Source organism: Xiphophorus couchianus, chromosome 5 (genome assembly GCF_001444195.1).
Source record: "Xiphophorus couchianus chromosome 5, X_couchianus-1.0, whole genome shotgun sequence".
Lineage (NCBI taxonomy): Eukaryota > Metazoa > Chordata > Actinopteri > Cyprinodontiformes > Poeciliidae > Xiphophorus > Xiphophorus couchianus.
Genome location: NC_040232.1, coordinates 28,530,629 through 28,555,543, shown reverse-complemented (window position 1 = coordinate 28,555,543; position 24,915 = coordinate 28,530,629). Strand labels below are relative to the sequence as shown.

At 40.1% G+C, this 24,915-nt stretch overlaps 1 long non-coding RNA gene across 1 annotated transcript; it reads left to right on the top strand.

Moving 5' to 3' along the window:
- Positions 1-313: 313 nt before the first annotated feature.
- On the top strand, positions 314-3,515 carry LOC114144208 (uncharacterized). Its single transcript, XR_003595440.1, has 3 exons — positions 314-454; positions 666-720; positions 827-3,515. It is a non-coding gene; the product is annotated as an uncharacterized LOC114144208 (long non-coding RNA).
- Positions 3,516-24,915: the final 21,400 nt, after the last annotated feature.

Here is a 24,915-nt window from a genome sequence, read left to right as displayed (position 1 = left end):
AAATCCCTGTCGTGTCCTCAGTCAATATAAAAAATGAAGTAGAAGCCAGTTCACTAACTTACATAATTAAATGTATTACTTAAAAATGTGTCTAATTTGCAAAAAATAATTAAATGGTGTAACTTTCATATTTTTTTCTGGAATGTTTTAATAAGGGCAAGTCATAAAATAATGCATTATATTAATAAATTTATCCAAACATAATTCATCAAATTTCCCTCACATTTACTGGTAAAATGTAAACAGTTTTTTTCTAGTGTCCTGCTTTCTGAATGTGTGAAGGTAAATCGTAATTTTTTTTTAATTTTTTTTTAGGCTGATTTATCCTGTTTCTGAATGAACAAGCGCATTTCAGCAGCATCTCCTGCATTCCTGGACGCATTTCTTTTTCTGTCAGAGTGCCCTGGCACTTCTTTTCCCGCTTTGGCTGAGCAAATTTTCAACACTTCTTAAGGTAATTTAAATCCTTTTGCGTGGAAAAATGTGTCTGTGCCAGATGTGAAGTCAACAATCCTCTTGGCACCTGTGTGACGGCAGTTTAATTGAAATGTCAGCTGATACACTTCAAATCCACAGATTAAAAAAATTTTTTAAAAATATTTTTCTTGTCCCCAATGTCCTCATCTTGTCTCTGCTCTTTTCTGTTCCCACTGCGCTGCCCTGAGTTACAACTTCATCTTTCCTGCGTAGCCGAGGACGGGAGGTGAAGCAATGCATCAGGTGAGGCACTCAGTGCCGCACTCATTTGACCCTTCACCCCAACAATGGAGGCTGACCCTGAGCTGCTCCTCTAATTAATCATCTAACCTTCTCTTCACGCCATCAGCTGCCGTCTCCTCACTTCCCACCCTGCGTTCTCAGCTGACCTGAGATGGCCTCCTCCCCAAAAAAAGAGAAGAACTCTTCTGCTTCCTGTGCCCACGAGGGTTGAAGACAGTCACCCAAGATTCCGCATGACTGCAAGTATAAATCTGACGGAAGTAATTACCCATCATCCTCCAGGGGCCCGGAGCGCGCTTCCTGCCTCCTCTTCAACTTCGACGTAGTTCAACCTTTTTCCACTCAGATGGGAGGAGAGTTGTGGTGCATGAGCGGGCAAAGTCGTACTTGGAGTTAATTGCCTCGGGCAGGTGAGGACATCAGTTCCAGATTGTGCCCAGACAGATGGCTCTCTGGAGGAAGGTTCAATCAACTAATTGTGAAGTTCTGATAGGACTGTGGGGAGGCGTTGACCTAGAGCCGGGGCTCAGGGACATGAGGCGGCCTGAGGACCAAATTAAAGTAACATTTGTTTTATAAGCTTGCTTCCAAAATTTCCCATCTCCCGTTTCACCCTCTCAGATATTTCTGCAACTCTAAACATCCCTGTGTTTGTGTATGCAGACTTTTTTGGAATTCAGAGATCAGGAATACCGCTTTCAGCTATGCATAAACACATGGACGTGCGGAGCAAGGCCGCGCTCAAGCATTTGTCCTTGCTGCTGCCTCGAGCTGTGGCCTTAATTGCCACGGGAGTTGAAGGAGGTGTAAATAAAGTTGTTGACTGGGATGAAAATTCCTTTGCAAAAAAAATAAAAAATTAAAATGATTCCCATACTCATAGGGTTCTTGGACAGAAAGCAAATGCAAAACGGGTTGTTTTAAAGAGCCCAGTCAAAACAATAAACTTTCAGACACTTATATGTACAGTTATATATCAAAAATATTAGAATATTGCATAAAAGTGCAATATTTTTCACCGGTCCTCTCAGAAAGTGGAAGACATTTTACAGAAATTCATTACACATTTTTTTATTTTTTAGCAGTTTTTGCTGATTATGGCTTACAAGCAAAGGGCACCCAAAATTTAGTGTCTCAGAAAATTAGAATAGCACATCAAAATAATAAGAAAAAAAGATGTGCGAATGTCAAGAACATTTCAATGTGCTCAGTACTTGATTGAGCCTACTCTTGCATGAATGGTCATTGAAGCAGCTTTTGGTACATTTGTCAGTGTGGGCAGGTGCCACGTTCTGCTGGAAAATAAAATCTGCATCTCCATACAGTTTGATAAAAGGGGGGGGGGGGGGGGGGGGGGGGATGAAGAGGTCTAGAATTTCCTGGTAGATGGCTGCGTCTACCAGGAAACCATATGGCACGCCAGACCATCACTGACAGTGGAAAATTCCCACTGGTCTTCAAGCAACATGAATTTTATGCCTCTCCACTCTTCCTCCAGGAAACAGGACTCTGGACGATTGTGCAGCAGTCCCATTTCTTTCCTCCTTAGGCCAGCTAATTTCCTCTGAAGTTGTCTCTGGTTCAGGAGAGGCTTAACACGGGAATGTGACATTTATCTAGTATGTGTCTGTGCATGGTGGCTCTCCTGAAATGGATTTTACTTGACTATCCTCTCATGACTGCAGTGCTCCCAGTTGCTGGTTCACCTTTTCCTACCACACTTCTTCCTTCCACTCAATCTTCTGTCAATATGCTTGGATAGAGAACTCTGTAGCCTTGCCGTTGCCTTCCTATGTATTTCCACTAATCTTGCTTTACAGCTCAGTCTGTGCTTTCTTCCATTCACTTGGAATTTTCCAGTAAAATTTCAACTTGGTCAATCAGAAGAAGTTGTGAACGATCACATTGGTTTTCTGCACTACGAAGTCTGCCTGCAGTTTCAGCAGTGACAGCAGTGGAAGTGAACAAAGGCGTTCAATCCATGTTGGTGCACGCTTCCAAACCTTGAATTAACATTAACAGCAATTTCCGGTAAGCTGCTCTAAATAAAAGAATGAGCAACAATTTTGGTAAGACTTGAAGCTACCACTGCATTGTAGTTCTACAAAGAGCAAAATCTTGCTATTCCAGTTTTTGCAGCATTTAATAATGCTCATCATACAATAGTCAAAAACAAATAGGACTTTTAACAGTCCTTAGATTTTAAACCGCTGCTACAATTTTTAGCTGGTGAACATGCACCCGTAGCTTTCTAACAATGTTGCTTTTTTGATCGTCAGCTTCTCCATTTCTGTGACTGGGAGAGAGCTGGATTCCTGCTCGAACCCAGCAAAGTTGATTGGCGATCGATCACTCATGATGTGAGATTCTCCCACTTGCTAAACAGGAGGGGGGAAATGCATTATGATTTAACATCAGCATTATAGATGTCACCAACAACCTAATCAATCAAAAAGCTCAGTTTTTGTCATTTTTTTGCAATTTCCCTTCATTGAATTAATTTGTTGTGTGTCAAGAATGAAAAAGGATTCAGTGAGTTCTCAAATTGATGCCGTAACGGAATACACTGAAAAGATTGTTTTTGTCAACTGAATATAATATTGGTTAATTACCTTATCTTCAGATTGATATCTATTACTACACAAATGTACGTTTTATAAAGGGTGGAGAGAGCAATGTCCAACATAGCTATATCAAATTAATCTAAATCCCTCCATCCATTTTCTGTACATCCTTGTCACTAATGGGGTCAGGAGGGTTGCTGGTGTCCATCTCCAACTAACGTTCTAGGGGAGAGGCGGGGTCACCCTGACAGACAAGTCGCCAGTCTGTCGCAGGGCAACACAGAGACAGACAGGACACACAACCATGCACACACTCAAACCTAGGGAGAATTTAGAAAGAGCAATTAACCTGACAGTCATGTTTTTGGACTGTGGGAGGAAGCCGGAGAACCCGGAGAGAACCCACGCATGCACAACGAGAACATGCAAACTCCATGCAGAAAGACGCCGGACCGGGAATCGAACCCAGAACCTTCTTGCTGCAAGGCAACAGATCTAATCTAAAACCAAACTACTCAAATTGTTTATTACTTGGTAAAAAAAAAAAGTGAGCATGGGAGAAGTTAAAACTAATTTAGTCTGATTATGACACAACTGAGTTTAGTACGATGTAAAACACTGTATAACTTGGCATGAAAATCAATTAAACATTTGTTTCCCATCATGTTTCATTACTTCCAGCAACATTACTTGCAGCACTCCTACACATTCCCACGTCAATGCTCCGCTTCATAAAATGAGAAAACCTACACAGTGTTTTGAGCTCGAAGCTGGCCATTGCAGTCGAAGGCATTAGGCTACGCATGGCTTGGTGTTCAAGTGGCTGCTTCTTTAGAATAACAATAAACTCTAATGGTGTTTGGATGCACATTTTTAAAAATTGGATTTCTTGGGGGTGGCTAAAGTGGATTTCTTGCGGTGAAGTGGACTGCAAAGTGGAACACTTGCTGATGTACTGTATTATATTTTGCTTTCCGGCAAAAAAAAAAAAGTATTCCATCTATTGCCAATTTTTTTTATGTTTATGCAAACAATTTTTAATGTCAGACAAGGAAACTTTAGCTAATACAGAAATACAGTTTTCAAATGATAATTTAAGTTATCAAGGGACAAACACTATCCTAACCAAACCGGTCTGTGTGAATAAATAATTACCTCGTATTCCAGATATATGGCTGTGTTATAATTGGAGGCAACACTTGTCATCAAGGGTTTGTGGTGACTAATAATGTGTTTTTACATCACTGCAGAGGAATTTTGACCCTGTCTATCTTTCGGAACTGATTTTGTTCAAACTGAAGGTTTTCCAAACATGAATGATCTGTTTAAGGTCACCTCACTGCATTTAGGTCATACATACATTTTCTACTCCAAAACCGTATTTTTTTTTCCTTTAACAATTCAGTGGTGAACATTTTGTTGTGCTTTCTATCATTGTCCTCCTGGATAACCCAAGTGAAGCTTGAGGCCAGTGTGACTGTTACTATGAAAATTGTGTTTATTTAAAAAAAAAAAAAAAAGCTGTTTATTGGTGATCTAGAACAGCGGTACCCAACCTTTTTAGTGGCGCGGACCGGTCAGCCCTTCGCAATTTTGCTGCGGACCGGTGGTGGCGCGTCGTAAGTATCGAGTCCGATGCTGTTGTTCGGGAGGGGGGGGGGCAGTACTCTGATGTTGTTTTGTTACTCGTTCTGCTGCAAGTTGGCGGCTCAATTTTGACACGTAAGACGTAACCGGTAAAATCCGGTTTAGGATTTTCAAAATAAAAGATCCGGAAGTAGGTGGACCGGTGGTTGGGGACCACTGATCTAGAACATTTTATTGCGAGAAAATGGAAAAAATAAAACGTGTAACTGAGCAAATACTTTTTGATGACACTGTTTTTTTCAGTTGTGCTGCTGAAAGTGATTTAAAAAAAAAACATATTTAGTATAAAAAAAAAAGTAAAGAGCACGGGCCAACACTTGTTTAACACAGGCATGGCAGATCAAGCATCACTTTGATGGAAAAGGGACTGCAGAGCTTTGTTGCTGGAAGCTATGCACGCTCTCTGACAGATTGTCTGTCATAAACTGTGATAGTCTGATTACTCCAAACCTCCTTCTAGATTACACATTCGATCCACTTCGAATCCCTCTATTCGTCATGTGTGAAGTGTTGGGCTGTCGGCTGGTGATGCACTTGATAAACGCCACCCTCGGACTGCAGCAACTCACCGCGTCAACCTCCCCGAGTCTTTGATTGTTTCAGCTGGATTAAAACAGTAATGAGAAGCTACAGCTCAGCTCGAGACACAAGCAAGAGTTTGAGGGATGATTTCAGGTGTCAAAGCTATCAGGCACTACGAGAGCTCTGCTGGATTGGTTTTGTTTCCCTTCTTCTTCCCCCCATAGCCCATAGCTCATTCACCCCACGCATTCGCCGAGCTGCAGTAGATGGAGGCAATGAGCATCATTTTGGTTAGCTATTGAAAGGCTTTTCTTCCCTTGTTTTGGTGCAAATGAATTCAGTTTGTATTTGAGTGCAGAGCTTTTAGCTCAAGCTGAACGATGAATGTGTCAAATGAAGTGTGTTACACAAGCTCCTTGGCCTAGGGAGAGCTGCGCTGCTTTCACTGAGCAATCCCTTGTGTGGGTGTGTTTTGTGCTTTTCAGACTGAAAATGGCCTGTGAGTGTGTTTCCACGTGTGTGCCGTTGTGTACGTGCAGACGGCGGCAAGCATTAGTGGGCCAGGAGTGGGGATCCGAACTGCTTTTACAGAGGTGAGAGCATTGAAAGTTGGGTAGCCACAACAACCACAATGACAACTATAAATCATGTTAATGGTGCCTCTCGCTGTGGCTCCATCTTGATCAAAGGGAGGGGATGAAAACATGACAGCTTATGCCAAGAGCACTGCCTGAAATGTCAGCAGAGAGAGAAGAATGGCAGGAAATTCCACAAACAAGTTGATAGTTTCTGTCAGAGCTTTAAGAGCTTTCTATTAACATGCATCACTGCTGGGGTATCAACAGGTGAATGGTATGATGGTGGCAATGGGCTCAGTTTCAAGATCTGACATTAATTTCAGTCACTGCCAAATAAGGGTATAGCTGTAATGTTTTCCTGAGTTTAAATCAGTTTTAATCAAAGAAGAATTCAAGTAAAATCTATTTTAAGTTGTAATATGTGGGCGTGACGATGGCGCACATACGGAGGCCTCAGTCCTCACGGGTTCGAGCCCCGACCCGTTGACCTTTTCCGCACGTCTTCCCCTCTCTCTCTCACAGCCTGCTTTCCTTTAGGATCATTGTCAAATAAAGGCCACTAGAGCTGAAAAACAAAATTGTAATATGCGTTTGACCTTCACCCTCATGGAAATGCTGAAGAGGTCATAAGCAGGGGCTTCTCCAGGAATCTTGGGCCCCATGCCAAAACATTAAATTGGGCCCCCCCACGCAGCTGCTGTTAAAATTTTTTGAGTCTATCTGACCCATCAAAAGCGTCACAATATTAAAGGCTTGCAACTGCCTTGCTTTCTTTGGTCCAAGACTGATAACTAGCACAATATTTGCTCGTGAATTTCACATGCAACAGTCGACCTACAGTATGCAAGTAGGTTGCTTAAATTTTTTCTATTAGTTTTAGATTACTGAAATGTCTTTCCCCACAAGCAACAGTCATAGGCAGCATGTAAAATATACATGAAGCAATCCAGACTTCTCAAAAAATGCTATGTAGTTGCATTTTATTCAAGCTGCAGTATAGAACTTTAGTAAAAAATATGTTTTCTCCATATTTGTTAAAGCTGTCACCATGTCGTGCCAGTTTGTTATGAGACAGATAATCTGTGAAAACAATCAATCTCCTCCACCTTCTTCCTGAATTACTATCACTGGCTAAAGTAATACAACTTTCCGGCCAAAACAACCAATCAGAAGCAGGAGGAGGGTCTAAGTGCTGTCAATCATCCTCGTTCACTCACTGCTAAATATGCTAATAGTGGAAAAACAACTTATCATTACAGGAAAATTTTTTATCTGCTGTCATTGGTAGCTATGCTAACTAGACTGAGCATTTACAATAGGCTGCATTAGCTGCAGCATAGGGATGAGCAGCCACACGAGATTGTGATTGACAGCACTAAAACGATCCTGTCCCTGATTAGTTGTTTCTAAATAATACTGGGAGAAGGCAGAGGAAATAGATTTTCCTTGGAATTGTCATAACTTTCCCCCCCTATACGGCACCCCTGGTCATGGGAGTTTGGTTGTCCAATTTTGAGACGTGTTTTATGAATCTGAAAACTTCCAAGTCATTCTGTGGGAGGTGCTGCAGTAGCACTGAGATGCTTCTAGGGGTTCAATAACCAAATCAAGAGTTGCGTCTGCATTCTAGGCAAAATCTTGGTCCCAGTGTGGGTTGGACTTGTCTCTGATCCTGTTTGTGGTTTCAAAGCAGAATCATGGAGAGCAGCTTGTCTGGTTTTGGTATTTCTCGTCTTTTTTTTAATAAAAATGTGCTTCTATTGGTATTTTCAGAACATGACCTTCAGGGTGTTTGGACCAGTATTGCTGGGTAAACTGATGTCTGATTTTTTTCTCTTGTGTGATGAATGGACGGATCTGGCTATCTGATCATCTGGCAAAGGAGCAGAAGGAAACGGATGCACTGAACTTCTTTTAAGACTTTAAATATCATTGACCAACAACATCAACAATCCCACCTGTGTTGTCCAATACATGAGCACCTCTTTCATCTAAAGGTCAAACATCGGCAATGTGCTACAGCGCCTCCTTTGCGTCTCCCAAACCAGAGAAATAGTAGTTAGTCACCTGAGCCGGTCTTGGACAATCCGTCCACAGAGGTTGTATGTGGAGGAAGGTCGAAGTTCTGAACATGTCATCGATCCATTTCAAATGGAAAACAGTTCTTTCACACTATATCAGGAAAAGATCCTCTCAAGTCTTTCACAAATAAAATACTATAACATAGGATTTAAAAATCACTTAGTTCAAAACTATCAAAACATGCAGCTTTTACAATAATTTACTTTGCAAAAAATGCTTCAACTTGTCCTAAAAGTATTGATTCTACATTTTGAATTTGTCACCTCAGGGAAAGAAACACTCTGACACTTAATGGTCTTAGTCCGATTCTTCAGAGAAACAAATGTTATTATGTTTCAAACACACAATATACTTGAGGTCACACTGTGCATGACCTGAAAAAAGAAACGGGTAACATCTGTGCAGTCTCTCCATGAAGCACATCCATTGTATATTTCCTCTCAGTTATCTCTTTGATGTATTCTAAAGGAAATGATCCACTAAAGTTAAAGTTACTTGCAAAGCCTTGTTTTTTCTGTTTTGATGTTGTTTAGGCCACCTGCGGCCTAAACAACAACTTGAAGGATTTATGGGTATTAGGGCTGTTTGAGAAAAATACCGAAAACAGCAACTGCGTGAAAAATGACAGAGACAGCATCAGCAGTAATTCCACATAGTCATTTAGTATTGTATTTAAAAATGGTTAGATCATGTTATGATAGAGCACAGCCAGATGAAGATTATAAATCTTTTTTTTGCTAACATGTAAGCTTAAAGCACAAATCTCCCCTTTACTTATTGCTCCCTTTTAGGCTTGTGGCAGTGGGTATGACCTTTACGTTATGATGAAATGGGCTAAAATTAAATCATCAAAGTCAAACCAATGATGAATTTGCTCATCCCTGTGCTTATATCTCCAGACAGAAAGAAAAGCTTCAAAAATATGCATATTTGAACACCATTTATCTTTTGTACAAGTGGCATTTCATCTGAAACTGCCAGAAGGCCTGGAAGTCATTCACAGGCAACATCATGTAAAGATGCTGTGGATGGTCCTTTTTATCCGTCTTATTTTTGTGATAAAATCTGTCAGAAATCTTTAAGAGTTCAGTCAGTTTTTCATCCTTTAGCGTCTTTCATTAATTTGGGGCGTGACTGTCTTCTACCTCTACTGATGCTAAGCATCTTTTTGTTTGTTAGAGAACAGCAAAGGTTTGACAGAATCCCCGTCGTAAGGCAAAATCGGATTGTATTAGCCATGCCGTTTTCTCAGAGATATCCTCAATATGATCGGATGCTGTTGGTTAGCTATTCAGATTAACGTGGAAACTATGTTCAGTTGAGCCTGAGTCAGTAGAGAAGGTGCAAATTATTCACAGTGAACATGACAGTTAAGTTTGTAAGTTAGTATTTTGACTTGTTAATGCCAAATGATATGTTGTGAAAAACTAACTATGGAAGAGACCTTTTATATATATGAAAGTGAGTCTTGCACAACTGCTGCATTGGTTGCTAATACAATGGTGGTCAGAACTAGAGATTGAAGTTGAAATGAAGTTCTCTATCCAAATGTTGCTAGAAATTTTGCTGTGTTGGCACAAAGTTTATGTCATAAGACGTCATTCTCCTCTGTGGTCACTTGTAAGTAGACTGGTCTCAACAGGCCAAACTTTTAAATGCATCCAAAGGGTACTGGTTAGTTTTGTCTCAAAACTAATGTTCTCAGACCCCATTAGCCTTCACTGGAAAAATTCAACAAATAATAACTTCAATTGTGATCTCACATTTGAGCTGGAGACTTTGCTGCCTCCGCTTCTATTTTTTTAGTGATCATTTTGTTGTGCGCTGATGTCTGGGCTTGACGTTCCATGCGTATTGTCATTACTCATCACAAAATTTTCTGCTAAATTCTGAGCTCTCCTGTTCTCACTTTGTTTCATGTTTTTAATTCGAGTCTCTCAGGTTCAGTCCTAGAAACGACCATAACTATCAACAAGCCTGAACACCTCAAACTGATGATAGGGTTATAAAAATGATTCATTTTAATCACAATCTATTATTCAATATTGCTCACAAGTTCAAAGTCATCCTAAAGTTTATGTAATAATAAGCAGTAGTTATCACAGGTGGAATTTCTTATTTATTTTATTTTACATTACATTTTCTATTTCTGTAAAGCCCTAAAAGGTGACTACCGAACGGATGTAATCATCTGGGTTAATAAATTGTGTTTTCATCTCTGTCTTTTCATGGAGCTCAACTTGTTAATCCACAAATACAAAGGATTTTTCTGCTAGGAAGTGCAGTCTCAGACTCATAGCTATGTACCATAGCTATAGACCATAGTCTGCTGTGATGAAGAGGGCAGCCGTGCTGAGGCGTGACCGAGGTTGTGGGGCATGAATCAAGATCACCATAAACCGAATTAAAAAGAATAAATACTTAGCTTTCATACAGACCAAGTGATTTATTCTACACTTTCATGGCGTTAGCTGAACAGTGGCCGCCGAGAAATCAATATGTAATTATAGACATCCTACCCTTGGCTGTTCCTCTCTCAGCGTTTACCTCCCACCACACTCAAAACAAATGTCAGAACAGGAGTTGGCCCAGAACAACAAGAAATAAAAGGCATTTACCTGGAGAGCACAGGCCTTTTTAGTCTGTTTATTGTCTGTACATACACAAACCTGGGCGTTTGTCTTGGAGGCATTTTGTAGGGGTTTTTTTATATGTGCGAGTTAAGATTTTGCCTCATACAAAGTTCACTTTTCATATTTAAAAAGAAAAAATGGCAGGAAAGAGATGTATCTGAACTAAAAAAAAAATCTTACACAGTGTGTTTGTTTAAAAAGTTTTTCAGATTTTGCTTTGTAAATGTAAGCTATCGCAGCATCTCATTTAAAAATTGTTTACAATTAATAATGGGGAAAATGAATCCATACACAATAAACTTTTCATTTTGATCAGACATGGGATCTAAGATGAAACCAGGAACCTAACCCACTACATGGAAATACATTTGATATGGAGTGAGGGAAAAATTGAGGATATAGGGCATATGTTATGGTAGATAAAAGACTGATGCAATGCAGGGGCGACGATTAGACTGCAGGCAGAGCAACAGGAAATATCGGAAACAAATCAGGGAACAATCCAACAAATAAAATAACTGCAGTAAAACACTAAGCCTATGACAAATAGTACTGGCTTTTTTATGGTGTGTCACCAGTCTCTGGATTTGGTTTTGGATAAATCACTTTATTAGACTTGGCACTGATTTTCAGTCCAGGTATTGTTTGTTGTGCAGTACCTCCAATCTTTAACGCAGATCTTTTCACAGCCTTCCCTCTGTTGGCACTATTGTTGATTCGGTTAAAAACTAAAAGGATGGAAACTGAAGGTGTAGCTTGCCATATCCTTTGTCCAATTGATCCCAGAAGCTACAGATGCCAATAAGCAAAGCAAGTTTTAAGCTTCTTCATTCATGATCATGCACTGGAATGCTAAACCCATGGAGCTTGTTCCAGGATCTGATCAGTATGCCTTCTTTTGGAGATCTTACTGGGAGAAAGCCCTAAAGCAGGCGTGGAACTCACCGGAGGGACTAGACGTCATCTTTCTAGATAGGTAGCATCTTGGGATGTCTGGATTTTTCACTTACAGAGGTTACAATTGTGACCAAAGCAGAAGAGGAGGGTCACCTGTCCAATGCCCCAGGGCTTGGAAAAATCTTCTCTTGACCAAAATAGACAGATGATGATTTAGGGTGAGTAATTACTTTTAAACTTGGATCCCAACTGATTGTAAAACACTGTGCAGGGTACGTTTTCTCCGAAAATGTTTTAGAGGTTTTAAGTATTTAATACCTTAACTGTCACCCCGAAAACATCAACATTTTAGTCAAAAAGTCCATGAAGAGACTGGTGTCATCACAATGGTTAAGGAGTTAACAAAACACCTGTGGCTTAGTAGGTAGGTGGCATGTCAAGTATATGTCAGTCCAGCCTCAATCCGCACAGTTTCATGTTGGATGAACTGAGGTGATGTGGGGGCGTAGTGGGTGCTGTAGGTCTCGACACATTGATGAACAGCTGTACAGGTCTGAACTCTGCTCACCACTCTGTGCTCCATCCTGACTAAATCAATGAGGTAACCAGTCAATGTTTTCCCACGTTCAAGCTCTTTCCAAGCCCTTATCTGGCCCAGGCAGTTTAACGGTGACCCCCACACAGGTAGCTGGAGACACTATAATCCATCTCTCCTAGCCCAGACAGACTCATTTTATCTCATCACAGCTACCCCTGCCTCCTCCCACTCCACCTTTTCCCCCTTCTCACCCTGCTTCTCACTTTCAGGTCAGTCAAACATCTTCCTCTCCTTCGCTCTCTCTCCCTTGATATCTCGCGCAGTTTTAGCTTCTCCTTATCGACGAACTCATCCATTCCCTGCTGTTGCATTACTCACTGTTTCCTGATCCATCTCCAACACCCCCGCTCGTCCTCCCTGTCTCGTTCAAAACCCTTTCTTCTTACTCCCTGCTCTCACTGTGAGAGGCTCTCAGGCCCGGCTGCAGGGAACCAGATCTTTGGCAAAATAAACACACCTACTACTGGCTGTCAATATCTGCTCTCAATAAGAGGTCGAAATGATTGAGACTTCAAGGTATTTTGATATATTTCTACATGGCCTTCAGCCATAACATCTGATTACAAGAGTTTCAGAAAAGCAGCAGCAGAATTTCTACAAAATAAGGTTTTTGTCACTTTATTTTCAGAATATATCCAATGCCCCAAAATGCATTGAACTCTTCTAAGTTTTTTTTTTTACAATTTGTCTTTTTAACACTTTTCTTTGAAAAAAAAAGAAAATGTAGGCAAACACGTGAAAGATGGAGTTTTGGTCTGATGAGGGGCAAATTTTACTATTTGGCCAATATGCAAAATAGTGTGTGTGGACAGAAATTGACACACCTCCTTCAACACACAGCTCCTTACGATGACAGTAGTGCGAACATCATTCTTCGGCAGCAACAGGAATGGTGGTCAGAGTTCATGGGAAACTGATTTAATGCAGGGCAATCCTGGAAAGTACCCTGTATTCCAGGATCGTCCAGTTTGGATGGTGGATGCACTGATTTACTCACAAACACAATCATATCAGGTTAGCTGTTGGCTCCAAACAGGTCAATAGTGATTGGTTGTATGTGTCTGTGATGAACTACTGACCTGTTTAGGGTGTGTCTCACTGCTCTGAACAGACATCGAATGAGTGAGTGATATGACAAGACCGAAGGGGTTATGATAAACAATATAATGATTTCACGGTATGAGTCTAGTTCATGACTGTAAAGAAATTAGCTACCAGATGTCACATTTCAGCAGCAGTCCAACGTAAACACCAAAACACCCTCACAGAACGCACAAGATAAGTCTATAATGTTATTTTAATTATATTCACAAAAGTTGTGGAAGAAATAGATGCATATTTTTACATACATTTGTTTCACATTGTCATTGAAGAACGTGAATCGCACGTCTATCCTAGGAAGATATGCCTGTTTGTCAAGACAAATGGAGACAGAAGCCATTTCACAATAATATCCTCATATTTTGCCGAGGCAGGATGTAAAAATATTCAGTTGATGGCATCAATAAAGAAAAAAAAAAGAAAGACTGAAAACAAGTCTTTGTATAAGTGCCTCTGCAGATTTTTCAGGTGAACAGATAATTTTATGGAGTGAATTGAGAAAGAGTTAGAATGAGAGGAATAGAAATTGAGAGCAGGAAGCAGCTTGACAAGAATATGAACAGCAGCAAACAAAGAAGTGGAGAGGCAGGAAGACAGGAGTGAAAGCCATACAGCGAGTCGGCAATGACATTTAGGATTCATTATAAGCTAACCCCGTCTGTCTCAATAAGGAAACCCAGCTGTCACTCTGATATATAACAAGAAATGTTTCCTACTGAAGTCTGGTTGTCCGCTGTAATTTGATGTTCACTCAGTAATATTTATCTGCAGCTTTTCTTCTCTTTCCATTGTTCGTCGAGGAGGATTTGTAAGTAAGCAACATCAGCTTAGTGGGCAACACATGGCCAGCAGCAACACTCAGGTCAACTGTGGTAAATGATGCTTATTTATTTTCCAAAGAAAATATCCTCCTCAGCATTACTCCGCCACAAAGTTTCACCCTTACCGTCCAAGCTAAACTTGAGATTCATCAGATTGAGTCAAATTTTCCACTTGCTATTGTCACGTTTTTGGTGATCTTATGTGAATTGAAGCCTTGGTTATGTTAGTTGACAGAAATGGCACCTGTGCGGTCTTCTGCTGCTTTAGTTCATCTACTTTGTGATCCCATGTTGTTTTTGTTCTCCCACCTCAAGACCATTTCCTTTTATCAACACAACTGTTGCTCACTGATATATATATTTTTTCTGTTTCAGACTATTGTCTATGCATAAACTCCAGAGGCGGCTTTCTGTGAAATTTCCAGGGGATCAAGACATGTTTAAATATTCGGATCAGTCTTGTTTAAAGTCCCTCTAATACTCTTTGTTTCCCTTTCTGATGATCAGTTTGAACTTCAGCAAGTTGTCTTTACCACGTCTTGATCCCTTGATGCATTGAGTTGCTCCAACGTGTTTTACTGTTTGTGTTAACAAGCAAAGCAATATTTTTTATGTAGCACCATTTATACAAAAGGCTGTCTGAACCACTTTACATATAACAAAAGACATTTTCAAAAGACATTTTGAAAAGTTGCTTAAACTTTGAAAACACCTGCATAAAAGAAACCAATTTTATAATGCAAATTGAAACTACAAACTCCCCGTCCTTGTTTAGTTCTGGTGTGGGAACACTGGGGTAGCAGCCTCTGACTCAGGAGTCTACGTAGTTCATATTTGACTCACAAAATTATTTTAGCCAAAGATGATTTAATGCTTGAGAGACCAAAAGCAATCAATTGAATCTTTAAATCGATCCATTTACACACATTGAGCCAGAGGAGTGATTCAGGAGGTGATGTGATCCATTTCCCTGGTGTTGGACAGGATTCTGGTAGAAATATTTTGGATCAACTGCTGCTGCCTGATTGTTTTCTTTCTTTTTTTAATACAGAGATTTGCAAACCCAACATATGATACAAAAAAATATATAATGCAAGAATGAAACATGCTAAAAATAAGAACATGCACCTGATTTTCTCTGTCATGTTTTGACAAGAAAGTTTTTATTAAGTAATGTTTTCAATTTGAAAATAAGCTAAATAACCAACTGCTTCTATTTTGATTTGAGGCCAGCTTCTTGTTTATGTTATGGTCTTTAGTCCCATTGAGTCTAGTTGAGCTCTGATTTCTATCCTTGCAATTTTGTGACTAAAGAAAAGAAAAAGAAGAAAAAAGAAACTGGAAAGGTGTACTTAAGAAACTGAGTGACTGCAAGTCAGAATACATTTTGTTCTAACAAGGCCTCTCCAAAAATAACATCACCCAGTGCACATATTTCCATCTACGCAACATTAATCGCCTCCGTCCCTCCCTTTCCCCTTGTGAGGGACCAGACTCAAACGAGGACAAAAAAATGTTCAAAGTAGCAAAAATTAAATTTAATTATTCCAAAATAGCAAACAAAACATAAAGATTTAATGCAAAAATAAGTCAAAGAATAAATAACAATTTTGGGCCCAATTTAACTGAGGTCAACTGAATTCCAACTGAACACAAACAAAACTGACCTGCCAACAAAGAACAAAAGGCTGCTTAAATAGGGGTGGAGTAACCTAAATCTACCACATGAGGGAGGCACGACATAACAAAAGAACAAATAAATACAAAATTAACTAAAGCATTCTATGAAATATATAAAGCAAAACTAACTCTTACTTAGCAGAAACAATAAGTGAATATTTAAGTGACAAAATTAACTAAATAAAAACAACTTGAAACAAGTCTTCCCCCTTCAGTCTTTCAAAAACAAATGGTATGCTCCAGGTTTCCTCCTCCAGCTTTTTTGTCTCAGCAGCACCTCAAACAAAGAACAAGTGTAAATAAACCATTCAGACAGACATTAAATAAAGTGTGCACCCATTAGAAAATATATGTCTAAATGAAATAACTAACTTAAACGTATAAACTGTAATGTAATATAAAGAAAAAATACTAACACGATGTGGTGGTGGGAGGAGCATCCACCACACCCCTCATGCTGCTTTAACTCCTGTCCGTAGTTTTGTTACCTCCCACATTGATGATCGCGATTCTCTTCTTTTTCAGCTTCATTGACTCCTGGTCAAATTCAGAGTGGGCTGCTAAATTCTTCTGCTTACGTTCAAGGTCATCCACAACCTCTTCCTCCCTTACTTGTCCGATCTTCTTCACGGTGCCATCTCCTCCCGCTTCCACAGATCCTCCTCTGCCGTCCATCTCACCGATCCCAGAACCATGGGGGTTTGCTCCCGCTCTGCTCCCAAACTCTGAAACATTTCTAACACTGACACTCTTTCCCTACTTTAATTAGGACTTGAAGCCCACCTCTCCAAGACTGCCTATACCTCGTGTTTCACTTCTACATCACATTTGTGCCTATGGAGCCACGTTACTTAAATACATTCCTATGGTATGTGTGAGAGTAAGACAAAGAGCTTCTGTTTGAACGCATAAAGTCACATCAGTGATTTGAGCTGTGCGTCCGATGAGTGTATAGCTCATTAGTCCACTGCTGTCCACTTGAGGGATTTGCCCAAAGGATCTTTGTACACGGGAAGCAAAAAAATAAAATCTCAAATCAGAGAGACAGCACACTTTGCCTAGGGCTACATAGCAGATATAAAGCAGATTCAAAGTTTTTCCCTCCATGTTGTCTGGTGTCAGTCACCCCCAAGCATAAGGCACACTGAGCCCTGCACGACAAGCCTCTGCTGCTTTCCTCGCGTTCTCTCATCATCATTCTTCACCTGGGGAGCCAGAACCCACTATCGATGCAGACGTAATGCGAGAGAAAAGGGAATAGGGGAGATGAAACTTTCATAAGGTGCAACCGTCGGTCTGGGCAACGACAATGAAAATGCAAAGATTGAACTTTTCTTCAAGACCCGGGGCGGGGTACTGAGATTACAGGAAGCCTAGAGGTGCAGAGATGAGTCGAGGAAAGGCAGGTGAGGTGGTGGGGGAGCTGCGGAGGGAAGATAGGCTGGGGAAGTGATAAGAAGAAAGAAATGGATTATCAATAGGCTTCTAATCCCACAGAACCTCGGTGTTTAGAAACCTGAAACATTTAGTCTCTCCCTCTCTTTGTATTCCCCGTTGGTTTTATTTTTCATCTGTACTTTCCACTTTAGTCACATTTGTTTTTTTACCAGTACACCACCAGCCAGATGTGCAGGATGAAGAACTCTGACCAATCAGAGGCAGGAAGCTTTTTGAAAGCGTTAGGTGGCAGCTGTCTCTTTTATACGTCAGGTCATTTTCTGCAGGTTGTAACTGTCCTCTCTTGTTTTAAAGAGTCACATTCGAAAACACGCAGTCCTGCACTGGCTCCACGGCTCCTGCTATCCGCATCAGTTTATCTCTGTCTTCCAGGAAATTTGTGGTGCCATATTATGATCGATGGCTTGCTTTCAGAGACGGAGCAGCCCTCGACTGTTCGTTTGTGTCCGTTACACATGGCTGAGGAACGACAGCTGGGACATGGCTTTGCACCACAGCAAGACAAGTTGAGAGTTAGAATTGTTCTTAATCCCAACAAGATAAAAAAAAAACAACAAAAAAGCAATAGCTCAAAACCAAATAAGACAACTCAACAATAATACAAATGCCTTTTGGTAAACCATATGTGCTCTGGGCATGTAGATATGTAATTATATTGCATGATTATACAGCATAAATCAGCGAAATGTTAGCTTCGAAAATGTGCATTTACCACACTTTACATTAAGATGCTGTAATATGTATTGTGCTTTCTCTGCACTGTCAGTGGACTGATGCATGCTATCTAAACACAAGGGTGGCTACCAGTTTTTTTTGACCACCTTGCATTGCAGAATAAATTATTATTTTTAAGCTTTATATAACTGTATGATTCATTGTTTATTAACTTGAACGTTGTTTGGGAATATTGTTATCGTTTATTTATTCATTCACTCATGTATTTCTTTGCTTATTGTTTAGATTACTAAAATAAAAACATAATTTCTAAGAAACTAAAAGGCTAATTAAGGTCACAGTGGAATGCAGAAGAGCTTTTAAACATATAAATCTTCTACATTACCTGCAACCAAGACCCAATATATAGTGCTGAAACCACAGAGGGATTATTCTGGTGCTCTGCGTCAGTAAACAGACCAGCGTTGGGTCTGAATTATTAACGGGATTTTAGATGGAGAGCAACAGTTTTATTAACAAGTTTTACTTTGCAGATTTATTGTTGTTTTCCCTTCGAGTAGAAAAAGAAACGGGCAGAACGACTGAAAACACTGTATGAAGCCGCCTCATTTTTAGTGTTCATTGAGACATCAGAGAATTTCTGACAGCAGCAGGAAGCGTCTTGAAGCTGGTTTAACATTCTGTGGTTGGAGCGGCTGTTGTTGTGTCATCGCATCATCTTCATGAAACATAGAGAAAGAAAAGCTGGCTGCAGCAGGATTCACTCGGCCTGCGGTATTCGGATCTTTCTGACAGATTGAGTCAGATGGAGCGCAGAGCTCCACCTCAAAACCCTGAAACATTTACACTCTCATGTTGGAGAACTTGTACTTTTAAATAGTAATATAACATGTAATGTAATACTGTAGTTCTGCAAACTGCATTCAGTTTGTTTAGAAACTAACTAGATTTTTTAATTAAATTTTTTTTTTTTTTACATATTTAAAATCTAAATATCTATGCAGACTTTATAGACAGTAGTGTAGAATACAGATAATAAACAGTGGTGCATGAATTCACTTAACAGAATAATATATTTTCCGTAATGCACAGTCAGAACAGAAATGCTTCACCACCAATGCACGCATACCAAACCAAATAAACAAATGTGCATCTGCATTATGACAACTCCTGCAGATTTTGCATTTGCCCAGCTGAATGCAAACCACACCTCTCCAAAAACATACAGACGTTTCCCAGTGTGGCCTGGGGTTTACAGTCCATCTCTCTTCTTCTTGGTTATGATGTTCTCACATTGAATTCCCAATCATCCACCTAACACATGTAGCCTATCCCTGAGCACTCACCTCCTCCACCTGACAACGCAACAAGCAAAGACGAGGAAAGAGTGAGGAGGGCCAACAGGGAAGGTTGATCTTCCTCCGGAGTGTGTGACTGACATTTAAAAAGCAGAGCCTCCAGTTTTCATGCCCAGCATCCCTCAGACTCTGCCTGGCCTTCACATGCGGAGATGAAATGCGTCTGGATTCTTTAGATGCAGCTTACTGTTTCCTCAGTTCCTCTGACATATAAGACACTTTAGAGGGATGGGATTTAATGAATAAATCTGTTAAAAAAAACCCCACTTTTTTTTCTTTTAAACTGGCCTTTACTGAATCTGGATTCAGCTGAGTTTGTTTATACAGATGTTACACACTTCAACATGAAATCATCTAATGACTCTCTAGGCGTCAAAGGTCTGCAGCTTTTTATTTTTATTTATTGTTTCTGGTGCACACATTCATTCACTGCTCTGACATTTCCTTTCTGTCAGAGTCGGCTTTGACATTTCTCAGTCTGCGGCCATTTAGTGCTGTGTAGGTGGAGAAAGCAGCAGTGATGAAGCTATCTACAGCTAGATTCAGAATGCAGTGAAAAAACAAAAGTGGCTGCATGTCCTCATATAGGGCACGAATCCTAGACCTTTCCCCATTTTATTACATTGCAACCACAAACGTACAGAATGCTTCACCTTTTCGAGAGTGCTCTCCACTTCAGTCTGGGACGACAGTTCATTTCTCAGCCGAACAACAAACCATTGCTCATGTCCAGGAACTGAAGAAAATTGGTGCACAGACATCTCCCATCCACCCTTTTAGAACTGGGAAAGAACGGCGAAGAAGAATGGGCGACAATGCCTAAAGATACGTGTGCCGAGCTGGAGGCATCAGACTCAAAAAGACTTGAGGCTGAAACTGCTGCTGAAGGTCGATCAACAACGAAACAATCAAGTTCTTTGGATACTTGCGTAAATGTGATCTCTTGGTTTTCTATTTTTAATAAATTTGCAGGAATCTCAAAACATGTTGTTCCTTTTGAAGAAACGGATTCATTTAACACAATTTATAGTAAGGAGCATGATGCTGCCACCACTATATTTTATTTATGTTGAGTCTGGTCTGTTCAGGCTGATGTGATTATGATGTGTTAGTCCGATACATGGCCTGTGTTCTTCATACAGCTTTGTTTTAACAACAGTTTTATTTTTGCCAATCCTATATTAATGGCCAACCAATATCTGTCCTTTGGAAACAATCTCCTATTGGATGACTTTTGAAAGCAAGTGGTTTGACTGGGCTTCATTTTGCAGTATCAGAGTGAAGCAGGCTAAATACAAATGCAAATTATTTGCATGAGGATGTTGAAACCCATGAATATTTTTCCTTCCTCTTTGCAAACATGCATTACTCTGATTTGGTCTTTCACACAAAACCCCAACAAAAACATACAGAAGTTTGTGATTATAACACAATAAATAGTTAAAAGGTTTATGGGCTGCGGATGTTTGTAGGGTAGTATACTGTATATTTAATGGATGTAAGACTTCAGGCGATATCAGTTTATCTTGGCATATATGACGGAATTTATCAGAGCTACTTAGAATGCAGATTATTTAACATTTCATGACAAAAAATGCTGAGACTCATTTCTTATTTTATCGGAATTGCAGACAAATGTGATGGGAAATATGCATCTATTTTTGTAATCACAGATGGACAGGTATATATAAATGTTGCAGACAGACCAAACCTACATGTTTCTCTCGCTGTATGTGAGTGTAGCGTATGTGTTTGCACGGTGCTGTTGCTGAGGGCACAAAATCAAAGAGAAAGGAAAACAATACCGGCTTTTCTCCTCAATCTGTCCCCTGGCGGCTCCCAGAGACCTGCTTCTCTGCAGATCTACCACCCGCCTCCCAATATTTTCCTTCTTATTTCTACCATTTTTCCCATTTTCTCTGTCCTGTCTTGTTTTTCTCAGTGTTGCACAGAGCGTACTGCGGGAGGAATGTACGGTTCTCCGTATATCCTGTCCATTGGGGGGCTGTATATGAAAGAAGCTGTCACAAACTCAAAATGTTGTTAACTAAAAGAAGCAAGAAGTTAACTAAAACTGGGTTTATAACTTATTATTGTGCCAAGTTGAGAGAACACATACTGCGATTCTCTCAGACAGCCGTAGTCCGATGTAAATTCTGGAGAAACAGAACTCTGTATTGTGTTAAACATTGTTATTCCTCACTTTTCTATATTTGCATTCTCTCCAACATGTATTATAAGGAGAACAGAAGGATGGAAAACATCCTTGTGGACGGACTGGTTCCTGTCCAGACATTAGCGCTAGTCCACGCCGAATCCAGAGTGATTACACACCACATTTACCTTCATTCAGTATAGCACTCTGTTTATTTCTCAAAGAGGAAGCTGTGGGGTGTAATTGCAGTTTGAGGGATGTTTGTGTCATTAGCTCCGTTCAAAATAGGCTAAAAAAATAAAAAACGCATACATATACACACCCCCGCACACATACATAGCAACACTCACCAACCTTCCTTGTTTGCAGAATCTTTCCCATAGCAGCTACTGAAGCTTCCTGGTGTGACTAGTGTCCATCTCTTTGTGAGGACAGCCTGATCTTGGCAGATTTGCACATGGGCCATATTCCTTTCATTACTTGATGTTGCAATTGACTGAACTTCAGGGGATGTATCAGTGCTTTAGAGATTTTTTTGTATCCATTCCCTGCCTTATACTTCACAATCAAATTTTGTCTGATTTGTTTGGAGTGTTATTTTGTTTTTATGCTATAAGAGAAGACATTGAATAGTGGAGAACCGTCCCAGGAGTGGTCAGCTTACCAGAATTACCACAAGGGCGTGTCTATGTTTCATCGTAGGGTCATAAACAAAAGCATCTTAAGCCCAAAAAGCCTCAGTTAGTCAGTTCCCATCATTCAACAAGAGACAGGGCAAAGATGGCCTCCACTGGAGTTTTCAAGCAGTCTTCATGAGCCCCAAGATTTTTGAGAAAACATTTAGTAGACTAATAATAAAGAAGTAGAACTTTATGAAGGTTTGCTTCCTGTTACATGGAACTAGCAGAGCATTTTAGAAAAAAATGACATTACAGTGTTGGAAGGGTTATGAACCAGGACTGCTTAACTGCTTCAGGACCTAGATGGCTCGTTCTGATCAGCGAGGCCATAAATCCTGCTCTCTACCAGCCATCTTTTTATATAATAATAAATAATTTGTGTCCATTTCTACTGGACAAATACTAAACATTTTCCAGTTGGGTCAAATTTTCTCCCAGGACTTCCCTGCTTCATTCATCTTTCCATCAGCTCTGACATTTATGTTTGGTTTCCTGAACCACATGCAGAGGAGACTCATAGAATACTAAGCAGTTTATTTACAATATCAGTGGCATGAAAACAGAGTCCATTAATCAGACACCCTTTATTGCAGAAGAACAGAGGATCTGTTAGAAGAGGCTTAACACAGAAAGGAGAATATGAACTTGAAAACTGGAGGTTGTGCTTATAACAAGCAAAAAACAAAAACAAAACGCAGTCACAAGGAGAGGCATAAGGTGAAGTAATGCAGGCAGGTTTAGGTTTCTTGACGATGTTTCCAGGGCTGCTCAGGATGATCGTGTGAATTAGTTAGTTCTTCCATGAGAGTATACTTGAAGGAGGCGAATATTCGAGGAATCCAACTTTGAACCAAGGAAGCAGTGATAAAGCCAACCTGGGAGGCACAGGGAGCACTGGGAGTTAGAAGCATGAATAAATGATCACAGAGACTCTAGGAGGCTCGACTCTACCACCAATGTGGGAAGACCAAGTCTTCTGCTGGCCGCCGACAGCTCCTTAAATCCCCCGCAGACTGAGGAGCGCAACTGCAGTGAGGTGTGAGAGGTTCCTGATCTCTCAGACGGTGAAAGCTCTGCTACACAGGATGAAACTTATGAATAGGTGCGTACTCACAAACAGTAAAGGGTCATGACACTGACACTGTGGAAGAAAAGCATCCCCCACAGCATAATGCTTGCTCCACCATGTTTCACAGTAGAGTTGATTTTGTATGTAGTTTTTCTGTTCAGTTTTGCGTTTAGACAAAACACACCAGTATTGATCTCATGCAACATTTCCTTCTCCCACGCTCTTGTGTTTTGTTTAGGTTTGCATGTAGGCAACACAGCAACTACATTTTGTGAAATGTCTCTACAAAAGATTCATAGCACAAAATTTTGCAGATAATTTTATTTATGACTTTTTATCTGAATTTTAAAATCCACAACACCGAACTGCTCACAGCGATGTTGTGCACCCAGAGCACGGTGTGAAGCGCCTTCAGAGAACAAATTTGTTTCCTGCATGTTTTAGTAGTTTTTTTTACGCTTTGTAGACTACATGATACTCCTGAATATTACATCTGACAGCAGAAGGCATTTAATCTATTCTAGCTGAATGCTGCAGTTGTTCTGTCACATGTAATTGTTAACATTCTGCTTGTTACAGTGGAGATATAGAATATCTCCTTTTGTAGTAATTCCTCTGTTGTAGATGTCCTAATATTGTCTGTGCTTCTTTTGGATAAAACATGTAAAATGTATCAGGACTTTTTAATGTTTATGTTTGTTCCAAAAGTTTCGAGTCTCTTAATTATTTGCCAGTTTGAAATGCAAAAAGATTACAAAATGATGTTGATCAGTTTCTTACCCACAATGTTGAAGAGCACCAACCAAGAAAAAATACTGTTGCATTAATGAGGAAGTCATTTGCCAACCCCAGAATTGCTCAGCTGGAATCTCTCCCAAAATAAGCATGATACAATCAAAAATACAAATTTAGTCTTCATTTCAAAGACTCATGCATCGGTTCTTCCACACTACATATTTTGTTGGCAGCTTGCAAAGCCTGGCATTCTGCATCAACACTCTTCTTGTCAGTCTGTGCCTGTGTTCTTAAACAGTGTTTTTGCACGTATTTGCAGCCTGTATTTGTTAAATGAGTGCCGTTGTACAATCTGAGCTGCGGTTTGCTGTGTTCTGAAATGTTAATCAGCTCCGACAACAGGATCAACAGTGTCCGGGGGATGTAGGCTAAGGACAGAAGGACCTTGACGGCGGGACGATGCGTCCACCCACACTAACTAGTCAGCCTCTTTTCACCGCATGACTGTCAAGACAATTATGATTGTGCCTGTTTGTGCTGAATTAGATGAATACAGCTCAGGGGAGACAAATTCTTCAAATGTTGGCAAGTGTTTACAGTGGAGGCTCAGAAACAGTGTTCGGACTTCAACAGGTAAAGAAAGAGTTGAATTTCTCGCATGAAATTAAGAGAAGGTGAAAGGAAAATAAAGCAAAATAGAGTCAAGGCAGAGAACAACATGTAGGGCTTGTACTAGGCTTTTCACTATTTGTCATGTTACAACAATATGTATTTTATTGACATTTTACAAAATAGACCAACACAAAATAGAGTATAAATGTGCAGTGGAACATTTATACACATTTTTTTTTTCACAAGAAAAAATCTGAAAATGGTGGTATGTATTTTTATTCAATATCTTTACTCTGATACTCTTATGCAAATATTCATCCTGGTAATAGC